The 15,268-nt window shown below is 45.9% G+C and overlaps 1 protein-coding gene across 3 annotated transcripts in view; it reads right to left on the bottom strand.

The window, feature by feature from the left end:
* The window catches only part of KIF13B (kinesin family member 13B), a 518,118-nt gene that overhangs the window by 318,810 nt on the left and 184,040 nt on the right, over window positions 1-15,268 (bottom strand). The gene's annotated exons all lie outside the window — the stretch shown is intronic.

Here is a 15,268-nt window from a genome sequence, read left to right as displayed (position 1 = left end):
GCCCAGTTATCAAATACCAGTCGGCAGCATTGGAAGCATCTTTAGAAGCAGGTAACGGTATGATTTAGGTGCCCTCTCATCCACCACCACTTACATAGGGTTTGAAGAACATTTTCCAGCAATAACACAAACGTTTTCAGTTTTGGGAAATCTGTGTACAATGAACATGGTCTCTTAGTGAAGGTCTAAATAATTTAGGCAACAAAACATAGCGAATGTAAGCAATCGGTTTGTCAAGCTACTCAAGGACCAGGCCCTGTTATCCTCCTTGGTACTACGTCACTGTTGTTCCAACTGACCGTGCTGAAACAAGGTCCTCTGGAACCGAGAGTGAGGATACCAAACTTTTTTTAAATTTGGCAATATAAATAAGTAATACAAAATTAAACAATTTACCTGCAGGTCAAAAAACAAAAAAACAAAAATTAAGGGCCAGTTGTGCTCAGTCCTGCACAGCGCATGGCCAGGCATTTTAGGGCCAGCTCTCTGTCAACCAGGGTGTCCCAGATGATCTCTGGAAGTCTAATGGCACATGCAATAAAAGTATAGGTGCGCCCAACCTGAAGGAGTCCCGTAAGAACTTATTTTGCACAAAAGTTCAAACCGCCCAACAAGTTTTAGGGACTCAAAACTCCCTTCATCAGGGCTTGATTGCTGGCAGTAAGTTCAGAAAGATATTGGACACTAGATGCAATCCAAATGAATAAGGCAGTGATTTGGGTCACCAGACTTTAAGACCTGATGAAGGGGGTGTACTTACCCCCCAAAGTTTGTTGGCTGTAACTTGATATAATAAAATAACTTTGTACTGGATCCATTAAAACTTGTATAACACAGACTTTGAACTTCTGTCTGTTCTTGGTGCCATATATGTGCACAAAAGGCACTTACTGTATTAGGGTGTGCAAAATACAAAAAAACGAAATTCTCTAGAACAGCGGCAGATTTATCCACAGTGTGGTCCAGCTCCTATGGATGGCAATATAAAAGCCACTTTTTTCCTGAATGTGTTGTGTCCCTCAGTGAGGGACAGAGTAAAGTGTAATTATCCTACAGCTGCATCTCCCAACCAGGTTACCAAGGAGCCCTAGTGTTCCTCCAGAGGTTGCCAAGGGTTCTTTTAGCAATCAGTATTTTCTGATCGGGGTATCCTTACCATGATCACCAATGTATGAGACACTTATTCCACTGACCACCAATGTAAGGGACATTCTTCCCACTGTCCACCAATGTAAGGAACATTCTTCCCACTGATCACCAATGTAAGGAACATTCTTCCCACTGACCACCAATGTAAGGATCATTCTTCCCACTGACCACCAATGTAAGGAACATTCTTCCCACTGACCACCAATGTAAGGGACATTCTTCCCACTGACCAAGAATGTAAGGGACATTCTTCCCACTGACCAAGAATGTAAGGGACATTCTTCCCACTGTCCACCAATGTAAGAGACATTCTTCCCACTGACCACCAATGTAAGGGACATTCTTCCCACTGACCACCAATGTAAGGGACATTCTTCCCACTGACCACCAATGTAAGGGACATTCTTCCCACTGATCACCAATGTAAGGATCATTCTTCCCACTGACCACCAATGTAAGGAACATTCTTCCCACTGACCAAGAATGTAAGGAGCATTCTTCCCACTGATCACCAATATAAGGGACATTCTTCCCACTGTCCACCAATGTAAGAGACATTCTTCCCACTGACCACCAATGTAAGGGACATTCTTCCCACTGACCACCAATGTAAGGGACATTCTTCCCACTGACCACTAATGTAAGGGACATTCTTCCCACTGATCACCAATGTAAGGGACATTCTTCCCACTGACCACCAATGTAAGGAGCATTCTTCTCACAGACCACCAATGTAAGGGGCATTCTTCCCACTGATCACCAATGTACGGGACATTCTTCCCACTGACCACCAATGTAAGGAGCATTCTTCTCACAGACCACCAATGTACTGGACATTCTTCCCACTGACCACCAATGTACGGGACATTCTTCCCACTGACCACCAATGTAAGGGACATTCTTCCCACTGACCACCAATGTAAGGGACATTATTCCCACTGAATCCCCAATCTAAGGAGCATTCTTCCCACTGATCACCAATGTAATGGGCATTCTTCCCATTGACCACCAATGTAAGAAGCATTCTTCCCACTGACCACCAATGTAAGGGACATTCTTCCCACTGACCACCAATGTACAGGACATTCTTCCCACTGACCACCAATGTAAGGGACATTCTTCCCACTGATCACCAATGTAATGGGCATTCTTCCCACTGACCACCAATGTAAGAAGCATTCTTCCCACGGAAAGTTACTGTAATGAGAATTTTTCCCCAATGACCTCCAGTGTAATATAGCCCTTCTACCACTGTCCACCAATCTAAAGGGGACCCTTAACCAATGGCTACAATTTTTAAGAAGCTTTTCACTGAACACCGATAAAAGAATGGCACTTCACAGACACACCAATTTTGCGGTCTTTATTTTCTGGCCATTATTTTTATTCTTCTTTCCATTTCAATATTACTGCCCAGTATACTTTTGTTGAATAAAGCAGCCCTAGTTGTCATATTTAGCAAGTGCGACACATTACTAAGAAGAATAAATAAATGTAAGGTATCAGGACTTGCAGTTGATACAGTAAGTTTGGCAGGGGTTCCCTGAGACCTAAAAGCCATTTCAAGGATTCCTCCATGTTGAGTTGCGAAAAACTGTCCTATATGGATGCCAACAGTTGATAATTAATGACAGTTTCATACTCGTCTAGGAAACAAAACTGGCAATTCCACTGTATATGTATATACAAGACCAGTGCGGTTCCTGAGTCATATGAGTGAGAGCTTAGACTACAAAGCAGTCTGACAAGCCGATGACATGTGTAATGCACACACGGCACAGATTGACTTTCTCCTGTACATGTGATGACAGGCCCCCTTTGTTAATTGCCACTGTTTACATTGACCTAAAAATAACAAGAAGCTAATTCTAATTAGGATGAAAAGCAGACATTCAACTAATTCTACTAAGTAATAGTTATACAGAGGAAATGTTGTTTAGTATGTACTGAATGATCCGTTTATAGAAGGTGTTAAATCTACCATGCCTCATTAGTCAGGTTACAGATAAGCAGACTTCCCACCAAGAGCAATGGTTGCTGATAATTGGACACAATGCTGCAGACTTTACTTTTTGAATAGGAATACATGTGGAAGGTGCAGCGGTGGTTGAGGATGGGCCTTAAAATTTATGATATGGGTTCAGATTATCTGCTCCTCCCTTACATTTAGAGTGCTCATTAACCACTTCAATACCGGGCACTTTCACCCCCTTCCTGCCCAGGCCAATTTTCCCCTTTTAGCGCTGTTGCATTGTGAATGACAATTGCGCGGTCATGCAACACTGTACCTAAACCAAATTTATGTCATTTCCCCCCCACAAATAGAGCTTTCTTTTGGTGGTATTTGATCACCTCTGGGTTTTTTACCTTTTTGCTAAACAAATAAAAAAAAGACCAAAAAGTTTGGAAAAAAAAAAAAAGTTTTTTTGTTTATGTTATACAATTTTGTAAATAAATAAGTTTTTTCCTGCACTGATGAGCACTGATGAGACTGCACTGACAGGCACTGATGAGGAGGCACTGATGGGGTGGCACCGATATGCAGCATTGGTGGGAACTGATAGACGGCACTGCTGGGCACTAATAGGCAGCATTGATGGGCACTGATAGGTGGCACTGGTGGGCACTAATGGGAACTGATAGGCAATGACGGGCGGCACTGATGGGCACTAATGGGCACTGGTGGGCGGCATTGATAGATGGCAATGATGGGCACTGGTGGGCAGCACTGGTGGGGAGGGCAATGGGGGCTCCCTGAGCCCCGATTGCCATCCCAGGTGGCCATAGTGGGCATCCCTGGGGTCATAGGTGGGCATCCCTGGGGTCATGGGTGGGCATCCCTGGTGGTTCCAGTGGCACACCCCCCCCCCGAGGGTCTGCACTGGTAATCAATGATCTGATTACCAGTGCCGACCCCCCCCCCGTCAGGGGAGCCGCCGATCGGCGCTCCTTTACTCGTGCCTGTCAGGCACGAACTAAGGAAAGCTGATCAACAGCTCTTCCTGTTTACTATGTGACCAGCCGTGATTGGACACGGCTGGTCACATGGTAAAGAGCCTACATCAGTAGGCTCTTTACCGAAATTGGAGGTGCAGGGAGTCAGACTGACCCCTCGCATCACCGATCAACTCCTGCCGCCGTCATAGGACGTCCGGTCAGGATAATACAACCACAATCCCGCCATCAAACGCCTATAGGGCGGGCAGGATGTGGTTAATAACCATCTCTTATAATCTACACCACTGGAGGAGGCACTAGGCATGGCTGCCCCTTCTTGCCTTTATATTTTGCACTGGCTATTAGCAGAGGCTCACCCTCTGCTATGGCAATTAGGCAAAATCTTAATATCAAGGGCTTTTTGAAGGATCCGATGGGGAAGACAAAATATCCTTTCTGTCCTCTGTAGAAACTCTGTTCCACTGAAGGTCCTCTTCAGGGTTGAATGGCGCTGGAAGTCCTGCGACATACAATACTACAGTGAGTGCCGCTGCTGTCATAACATCAGTGCCGCTCTCCGCACGCTGCAGACTGCCCACTGCAGGGAGAGAAAGAGAAAGACCCCAGAACCTCAAGGTGAAGGGGAGGGGGCATTATTATTTAAAAGCTGGAGCTATAACTGCAGTGATTGATTTCCAACATTTTCCCTTTCTGCCCCTCCACCCCTCTCTGCCAATCCTTCCACTGATTTCCGCTCAGTGTCCTCCAACCCTCTCTGCCAATCCCTCCACAGGCTTCTGCTGAGTGTCCTCCTCCCCTCTCCGATAATCCTTCCACTAGCTTCCGCTCAGTGTCCTCCACCCGTCTGCCAGTCCTTCCACTGACTTCTGCTGAGTGTCCTCCTCCCCCTCTCGGACAATCCTTCCACTGGCTTCTGCTAGGTGTCCTCCACCCCTCTCCCACAATCCTTCCACTGGCTTCTGCTCATTGTCCTCCACCCACCTCCATTGATCCTTCCACTGGCTTTAGCTCAGTATCCTCCACCCCTCTCTGCCAATCCTTCCACTGGCTTCTGCTAAGTGTCCTCCACCCTTCTCGCACAATCCTTCCACTGGCTTCTGCTCCGTGTCCTCCACCCACCTCCATTGATCCTTCGACTGGCTTCTGCTGAGTGTCCTCCTCCCCTCTCTGCCAATCCTTCCACTGGCTTCTGCTAGGTATCCTCCACCCCTCTCTGACAAGCCTTCCACTGGCTCCTGCTGAGGGTCCTCCACCCTTCTCGGACGATCCTTCCACTGGCTTCTGCTAAGTATCCTCCACCCCTCTCTGACAAGCCTTCCACTGGCTCCTGCTGAGTGTCCTCCACCCTTCTCGCACAATCCTTCCACTGGCTTCTGCTCAGTGTCCTCCACCCATCTCCATTGATCCTTCCACTGGCTTCTGCTCAGTATCCTCCCCCCCTCTCTGCCAATCCTTCCACTGGCTTCTGCTCAGTGTCCTCCACCCATCTCCATTAATCCTTCGACTGGCTTCTGCTGAGTGTCCTCCTCCCCTCTCTGACAATCCTTCGACTGGCTTCTGCCGAGTGTCCTCCACCCCTCTCGGACGATCCTTCCACTGACTTCTGCTCAGTGTCCTCCACCCTTCTCGCACAATCCTTCCACTGGCTTCTGCTCAGTGTCCTCCACCCATCTCCATTGATCCTTCCACTGGCTTCTGCTGAGTGTCCTCCTCCCCTCTCTGACATTCCTTCCACTAGCTTCCGCTCAGTGTCCTCTGCCCCTCTTTAATAATCCTTCCACTGGCTTCTGCTCAGTGTCCTCCAACCCTCTCCACTAATCCTTCTACTGGTTTCTCTCACAAAACTTTCTCTGGCTTCTGCTGAGTGTCCTCCACCCCTCTCGGACAATCCTTCCACTAGCTTCTGCTGAGTTTCCTCCACCCCTCCCTGACAATCCGTTCACTGGCTTTCTCTGAGTGTCCTCCACCCCTCTATGCCAATTCCTCCATTAGCCTCAAATTCCTAAGGAATAAAATTCCAATAACTAACATACAAAGCCATCTATAACTCAGCCCCAAGCTTAATCACCAACCTAATCTCAAAATATCACCCAACTGTCCTCTCTGCTCCTCCCAGGACCTGCTCTCTAGCTCTCTCGTCACCTCCTCCCATGCTCATCTCCAGGACTTCTCCAGAGCCTCTCCTATCCTCTGGGAATTCATCCCCCGATCGGTCTGTCTATCTTTGTTCACCTTTAGGTGATCCCTGAAAACTCATCTTTTTAGGGAAGCCTATCCCACCACCACCTACCAATCAAATTTCTACTTCCTCCATAAACTCATCCTTCACACGGGTATTCACTTTTTTATCACTTGACCCTCCCTTAAAGATTGCAAGCTCTCAAACTGAGCTCTCCACTCTTGTCTAATTGTATTTGAACTTTACGGTCTTTTATATTGTAACTGTACTATCTCCCTTTATATTGTAAAGTGATGTGCAAACTCTTGGTGCTATATACATTCTTTATACATATACTGTATTTTGTCAGGGTTGCCACGATAGGCACCACAATCCCTGAAATCACAAATATCAGAAAAACTTTACCAGATATGGGACTTTAAAATAAAAGTTCCTAATAACGTGATGCACACTAAGCACTGTTAAAGTTTAATTTGATTATTCAATCTGTAAAAATCATGAAAATTATAGCATAATCTAGTTCGGCACAATAAATTTACTCTATTCCAGAGTAGAACACATAAGAACATAATAAACATATTTTTTTACAAATTTGATTCACAGCTCGTCATTGTTACTCCCACCCTCCTTTGTCATTCTTACAACCAAATACCCTGTGGAGTCTAGAGGACTTTAACAAGAGAAGAAATTTACAGTGACCTTAAAACAATGCGTTTCATGGTCCCAAATACACCACTTCTTCAGGTTCTGTTAAACTACATAGAAAATAATCAGTTCTCATTAGGAAAATTGATTACAATCATAATCCAGATTTTTAGTTATAAATACCTTTTTTTGTATTAAGTAGATACGAAAATCAGGAACCTGGGGACCACACATTAATGCCTCGTTTCTACTGAGCGGTACGGTTCGGTACGCAATTTTTGCCGTTTCTATTGTCAAAAGTTGTGCATGATGCCCTAATTCTGAACCGTACCGTACCTTACCACTTTTTTGGTGCCCTTTTGTTGGGGTATCAAGTATTGATCAACCAATATCATTTTTTTACCTGCCGATACCGATATTGGTCATCGGATATCGGAATCGGTCGATATTTTGGGACATTAAAAAAAAAAATTTTTTAAATGTCTACAGGTACTCTTGTGGAGGGATCCCAAACCCCTCCTCTGCACTTAAAAGCATTCAAAACGCCAAGTTTGGCTGCTTTGAATGCTGTAAGTTTTTTGAATTTGGCGCCTTCAGTATCCGGAAGTGATGTCATGTCATGACATCACTTCCGGGTACTCGGCAGCGCCGAATTCAAAGCAATTGAGACCTAGTCAGACGGCGGCGGTGAATGTAGGATTTCCGGGTCTACCGGTGGGACAAGAGACCCGGGAGAGCTGCGGAAGGCGGCGGGACGTCCCCTCCCGCTACTTGGAATGACAGCCGAGCAGCTTCTCAGCCGCATCGGTTGTCATTACAAGACAGCCGACCATCGGCTATGGACAGCGGTACCAGGGTGATGCCTCTAGCTGCAGGCATTACTCTGATACAGCACTTTCCTGAAATATCGGTAAATCAAAAGGCCGATTCCGATATATCGGGGAAAGTGCATATCGGCCCCCGATATATCGGTGTTGCCGATAATCGGTCAATCACTAGTACCAAGCACATTAGTACCGTACCAACAGGGTGGAGCTACACTGTTGAGGTACTGTTGAGCTGAGGTACTGTTGGCGGTGGAAACGCAAGCCTGATCAAGGTGTACTGTACCGAACCGAGCTGTACTGCTCAGTGGAAACGAGGCATAATAGGCACTTATAAAGTCAAATATCTGGTAAAGTCTAGATAAATTCTGTATAATAATAATAATACTACAAATCTCAAAGAGTACAGGAATATAGAACAATTACTTTACACCAACATCATTTTGCCTTCTAAAATCTATACTCTGTATAAGAGGGAGAAAGACTGGGACACTCCTACATGTGAACACCCAACAAAAATAATAATTAAAAAAAAAAGGCATTACTATATTATTGTTATACAGGATTTACATAACAACCAACAATTTACACAGTGCTTTACAAAACAAGCACTTGCTCACAATGCCGCAACGTCTCATGCAACTTGCTGCAATGTGCAGCACAGAAAGTTGCATGACCAGCCGTTTTGTTTGCTGTGACTCAAGTCGCAGCAACAAAAACAATAGTTCCTGCACTACTTTACTGCATCTTACTTGCAACATGGGTGCCATAGACTTATAAAAGTCACAAGGAAGTCATTTTTTTGTCTTATCTTTGCAACTTTGGCTGCAATTTCAGAGAGTTTATTCTTATTTATTTTTTTTACAGGTCCTTTTATGGCGCCATCAGTTTGCGCAGCGCTTTACATATTTATTATTAATTGACATCAGTCCCTGCCCTCAAGGAGCTTACAATCTAATCCCCAACTCACATTCATACATACACATGCTAGGGCAAATTTAGAGAGGAGCCAATTAACCTACCAGCATGTCTTTGGAGTGTGGGAGGAAACCGGAGTACCTGGAGGAAACCCACGCAGGCACAGGGAGAACATTTAAACTCCAGGCAGGTAGTGTCGTGGAGAATTTTATAAGTTCAATAATACGTGTCACACTCTGTATTGTTATGATTTGCCAACGCTGCATGAAAGTTGCACCGAAGTTGCATCAAGTCGCAACACAAAGTTGTACTGAAAGTCGCACGACTTTGGGGTCACAGCAATGTGAACAGAGCCTTCCCTACCGGTCCGTACCAAAATGACGGCCAGGGCAGTGGTTTATTTGTTCTGACTGGACCTCATATGCTGTTCTTCAGAACAAGCCGATCGAGTGTGCCCCCGGGGGAGCGCAGTTCGGCGATTGGTAGTGCGTTGTGTCTTTCGGAAACAGCGCATCTCCGATCACGGTAAACAGCTTATGACATGGGCTCTTTCTTATGTGAGCAGCTGTGCCCAATCACAGCTGATCACAGTGTAAGAAGGAAGTGCTGGTTAATGGCATTCCTCTACTCATGCCGACAGTTTGTGAATCAGTGCAATGATTATCAGTGCCGCCACATCAGCAAAGCCTGCCAGTGCCCACCAGTGATGCCTGCAAGTGCTCATTAGTGCCTCCCCATCAGTGCTGCGTACCAGTGCTGCATATCAGTGACCATCAGTGCTGCATCTCCTCGCAGGGGGAGACCTGTACAGGTATTCAGGGCACTGATCATTAGTGCCCTGATTGATGTACAACCCCAGCAGTGGCCATCAGTGACGTGAATCAATGCCCATTAGTCAGTGCTGCCTTTTAGTGCGCACCGGTGCCGCATATCAGTGAGCACCGGTGCCGCATCGCATCAGTGCTGCATATCAGTGAGCATCAGTGCTGCATATCAGTGAGCATCAGTGGTGCATATCAGTGAGCATCAGTGGTGTATATGGCCACGAACGATCCGATCAGATCCGCCTATCCATTTTTTAGGCGGATCTGATCGGATCCTCCATGCATCCCTATGGGGCAGCGGATGTCAGCGGAGACATGTCCACTGACACCTGCTGCTATCTGATCCGATCCGTGAAATCAGGACGGATGGAAACCCTATTTTCCATCCTTCCAGGGGATTGGTGGTCCGCTCTCATCCTAATCCCCATAGAAAGCAGCAAGGCTCTGACACCTCCCTTTCCGCACATAGTGCGGAGAGGGAGGTGTCATCCGCCTGCTAGGCGGGGATCGGCGGATCAGAGCAGAGAATGGTCCGCACCGGACCGTGTGAAAGGAGCCTATCAGTGAGCATCAGTGCTGTATATGGCACCATTTACACGAACAATCCGATCAGATCCGCCTGTCAGTTTTTTAGGCGGATCTGATCAGATCCTCCATTCATCCCTATGGGGCAGCGGATATCAGCGGAGACATGTCCGCTGACACCTGCTGCTATCTGATCCGATCCGTGAAATCCGGACGGATGGAAACTCTATTTTCCATCCGTCCAGGGGATCGGATGAGAGTGGACAGGCTGTCCGCTCTCATCCGATTCCCCATAGAGAGCAGCGGGGCTATGACACCTCCCTCTCCGCACGGAGAGGGAGGTGTCATCCGCCTGCTCAGCGGGGATTGGCGGATCGATCCCTGCTGAGCAGAGAACGGTCCGCACCAGACAGCGGACCGTGTGAAAGGAGCCCATCAGGGAGCATCAGTGCTGCATATCAGGGAGCATCAGTGCTGCATATCAGGGAGCATCAGTGCTGCATATCAGTGAGCATCAGTGCTGCATATCAGTGAGCATCAGTGCTGAATATCAGTGAGCATCAGTGCTGCATATCAGCGCAGCCTCATCAGCGCACATTGAATTTCCAGTCTTTTTTTTCTTGTTTAGCAAAAAATAACCCAGTGGTGATTAAATACCACCAAAAGAAAGCTCTGTCTAAAAAAAATGATAATTTCATTTGGGTACAGCTTTGCATGACTGAGTAACTGTCATCCAAAGTGTGACAGAGCGGAAAGCTGAAAATTGGCCTGGGCAGGAAGGGGGTAAAAGTGCCCGGTATTGAAGTGGTTAAGAGAGATAGTACAGTTACAATACTATGCAATACAAGAGAGTTAGTTGGCCCTGCTCACGAGAGCGGACAATCTAAAAGGGAGGGGGCAAGTCATGCAAAAACTAGTAGCTGCATTGGAATGAGCTGAAAGAGAACATAAAAGTTTAAATGGTATGTGGCGGTGATATAGGCTTCACTGAAGAGATGAATTTATCAGGGATAGCCTAAAGGCAGACAGTGAAGGAGATAGATAAACAGGTTGGGTTAGGGAGTTCCAAAGAACGAGTGTGACACTGGAGAAGTCCCGGAGGACTTATTAGACTTAAAACTTCTTCTTCAGACCTGCACAGCTGGCCAGGTTAATTAGCACACTAAAATACCAAATCTTTCCGTAATGAGCAGCCCTGTGTAATAAGCTCATTCCAGCAGCCCACAGATGTCGGGAGGAATCCCAAGTAGCGCAGTGCACACAATCTGGACAACATTCCGGCCTCTACCGCCAGGCACTGGCCTATGACAGGCCATTCATCAGCTGAGAAAGAGCAGCAGGAAAAGTGGCCTTGTAAATCGCTGTGCCGAGGGAGAGAGCGGGGTGTCCCAATAAAGTGTCCAACACAGCTAAAGAGATATTTATGGCTTCGGGACAGAGGTCAACCCATCCAGATGGAAAGGAAGCAGATGAGAGTCAGATGTTCCGCTGAAGCAACAACATGAGTCTGTTTAGCTACAGAAATATCTGTAGAATAATTCAATGATCTATACGGGGACAATAGTGTCCATAGGAATATCCAGGCAGAGGATCTGGAATGACGCAGGGTGACATCGCAATGAACTTATACTGAAACATACACTAAAATAAACACAGCTGCCGGAGAAGTTTCCTCAAGTAGAGTTTATTAGCCATTCGGGGGACCATGCAGCAGTTCCCAAAGAAGCCTGTCCTTTATTTATCCAAATGCTGCCACTGAATAAGAGGAAATGCATACATTATAGTCTTTAATTATTCCCATTTTATATAATATGAATATGTTTCCGGTACAAAGCATAGAAAAGTTATTTGCAAATGAAAAAAACTGCTTTTTTCCAAGTTTTGTGCATTTTCTTGTCACGTGACATAAAAAAAAATAACAAAAAAAATTAAAACAGAAAAAAAAATATTAGTGGTAGACAGAGGCGTAACTAGAACCCTCAGGGCCCCGATGCAAGAAACCATGAAGGGCCCCCCGGACCCCTGGCCAGGGCTCTTCCCTTCAAGCCTTGGGCTCTTCCCACTGATCCTGGGGCCCTTTATTACGGTCCTGAAGCGGGACCCTTTCACAAGTTCTGCAGTGGGCCCCCTTCCTGCCATCTTGGGGCCTCCCCATGGTGGTGGAATGCCAGGGCCCGGTTGCAAGTGTAACCTTTGAGATCCTGGAAGTTCAGTAGTTTTTATTTTTTGGTATTTTAATCATATTATTTTTTATCATTTTATTTTTTTACAATGTCACTGACTATGACTCTGTCCATTCAGAAAAGGAAGGAGCTGGTAAAATACATATTTACCGACCCCTTCCTGGTTCTCTATTGTGACACATCCCCTGCAGCAGCCGGCAGGAGAGGGGAGGGAGCACAGTGGGGGGGGGGGGGGGGGCAGGGGAGCACACAGGGGTCCAGAGACAGCAGAACACAAGTGAACTGGATAGGAGGAGTGGCGGGGGCAGCATACAGAGGAATCAATCTTGTCAATTTTACAGGAGGAAAAAGGAGGACAGTGATTTCTCTACATGCTGCCCCCGCCACCCCCCTCTTATCCAGGTGTACAGGGGAGCCGCACAGACCCCCCCTGGAGCACGCGGCCCGTTTGCAATTGCAACCCCTGTAGTTACGCTCCTGGTTTCTGGCACAAAGGAAATTAAAAAACAGCTTTTTTCCAAGTTTTGTGCATTTTCTTGTCACGCAACATAGAAAAAAACAAAAAAAAAAAAATAAAACAGAAAAAAAATTATCAGTGGTAGTGTTAAAGTGGATGTAAACCCCATTCATGAAATCTGACCTATGCACATCTATCGGTAGTGTTTACCTATCTCTCTCCAAAGCCCTAAGTCCTGTGTCTTTCTGCTGCTCTGTTCCTCTACCAAGTTCTCCAACACAGGAGATAAAAGCAGCTAGAAACTTGTGTCAGGGAAGGGACTTAAAGGGTAACTCCACTTTTGTGGGGGGAAAAAAAGTTGCAAATAAAGAAAAAAAACAAACAATCTAGCGTTTACAATTGGGACACAAATCATATTGTAATTGAATGTTATTAGAAATTACGTTTCCTTTTCAATCTGCAGTGGTTGTAATTTTCTGAAAATGCAATGCAAAATGGCCGCCTGGAGGCGCTCTGTACACAGAATGTATACTGACCACACCCCCAGAAACAATTTCCTGCTTGTGTGATTGGCTCACCAATTTTCTCAGAAGTCTGCACTAAGATACAAATCAGATTTCTGGCATCCCCTGCAACAAACATATCCTTTTTGGTGAGATACTCCCAATAGGAACATGTCTAAAGAGATGCAGGCCCAGAAGTTTTTCTCATTAGTGCTCTGCAGCTTCCACAGCTGTTTGATAATTATGAAACCACTGCCATTAGACCCACTCAGGACAGAGGAACAAACAATGATTTCTTTAGAATAATAAAAGATCGGAATCCTCAACAAAGTTTTTTAAAATCCGTGTAATGTACAGAGATCACACAGAGGGGAATGTTTTTTTCTCAACTAAAGTGGAGTTACGCTTTAAAGACAGATAAGCAGAGAGCTTGTCTATTCACAGCAAAGCTCTTCAGGTTTTTCGTTCCTCTGCCTATGTGGAGGGGGGGGGGGTGCCTTTCCTCCAATCAGCTCACACACAGTGCATGCCTAGACTCCCCTCCCACTGCTGAAAAAGGAAGAACATTTTCGAACATGATGGTCACTTTCTAAAGAATATAGAAAGTGGAAGACAGCAGATATACATGTAAAGCTTATGTAGCTAGATTTGTCTCATCTCTGTGTATCATCTGAGGCTGTTCACTTCACTGCGTATATGTGAGGGTTTACACCAACTTTAACCACTTTGTTTCTTCTTAACATGTAAAGCCTCTCTTTGCGCCAGCCCGTAGCCACTGAGTACAGCCTTGTTCACTTGGACTACTACCATCGTTGAGATTTGAAAACTATCCTGGATTCCTCCACTACCCACTTTATCCTCAACAGTTGTCCAATTATACATTGCATATATATTGCAGTTCTGTCCACACTAGCAGAGCGCCATTATATTGTTGTTGTTTTTTCACTTCCAGCTGATTGAAAGCCTCAGCTCTGTTCCTGTGAGCTGTGTGAAGGGGGTGTGCCCCTTCCCTCCAATCAGCTCTCAGAGCTCTCCTCACTGAGCTCTGCAGAGTGTCATTTCAGCTCTCTGCCCCCTTTCTTTCTTACGGTTATAAATTCTGGACTTTGAGCAGATGTAGAAAAGAGAAGACTGTAGATAAAGAGGTAAGGTAAAGTGATTATAAACCCTCACATATACCCAGCGAAGTGACTGGCCTCTGGCGATACACAGATTCAAAAAATTCTCCTACACAAGTTGCACCTGTAGCTCTCAGAACTCTCCTCACTGAGCTCTGCAGTGTAGCTCTCCACCCCTTTTCTGACAGCTCAGACAAGCTGTATAAATTTGCCACTTTGAATGGTTGTGAAGAGGGCTGCAGATAAACAGGTACAACTTATGTAGGAGGATTTGTTTTCACCTGTGACCAGTAACTTCACTGGGTATATGTACAACCACTTTAACTTGTAAGGTTTCTTTAGAATTTGTCATATGCTGATCAGAGATCACACACATGTCTATAGATAGATTGCCCAATATCCTTGCATCCAATCATCTGCTTGTTAACCTAAAAAGTTTGGCAGCGCTAGCCCTCCATGCAGACATGCTGCACATCCTGCTCTCTGACCTGCCGGGAGGATGGCAGCAGTGGTAATGTGGGGTGGGGGGAGGACACCTAGACTGCTCAGTGGTGTGGCTGTGTGAATTTGGGGAATGGTTTATGTATTAGTGAATGGCTTATACACTCACTGGCCACTTTATTAGGTACACCTTGCTAGTACCGGGTTGGACCCCCTTTTGCCTTCAGAACTGCCTTTATTTTTGGGGGCATAGATTCAACAAGGTATTGGAAACATTCCTCAGAGATTTTGGTCCATAGTGACATGATAGCATCACACAGTTGCTGCAGATTTGTCGGCTACACGTCAACGATGCAAACCTCCCATTCCACCACATCCTAAAGGTGCTCTTTTGGATGAGATGTGGTGAGTGTGGAGGCCATTGGAGTACAGGACCTCATTGTCATGTTCCCCCACATCCCAAAGTTGCTCTATTGGATTGAGATGTGGCGAGTGTAGAGGCCACTGGTGTACAGTGACCTCATTGTCATGTTCCACCACATCC

The sequence above is a fragment of the Pelophylax lessonae genome (genome assembly GCF_965119305.1).
Source record: "Pelophylax lessonae genome assembly, chromosome: 3".
NCBI lineage: Eukaryota > Metazoa > Chordata > Amphibia > Anura > Ranidae > Pelophylax > Pelophylax lessonae.
The sequence above is the reverse complement of the archived record's forward strand: the minus strand, read 5'-3'. Positions and strand labels throughout refer to the sequence as shown.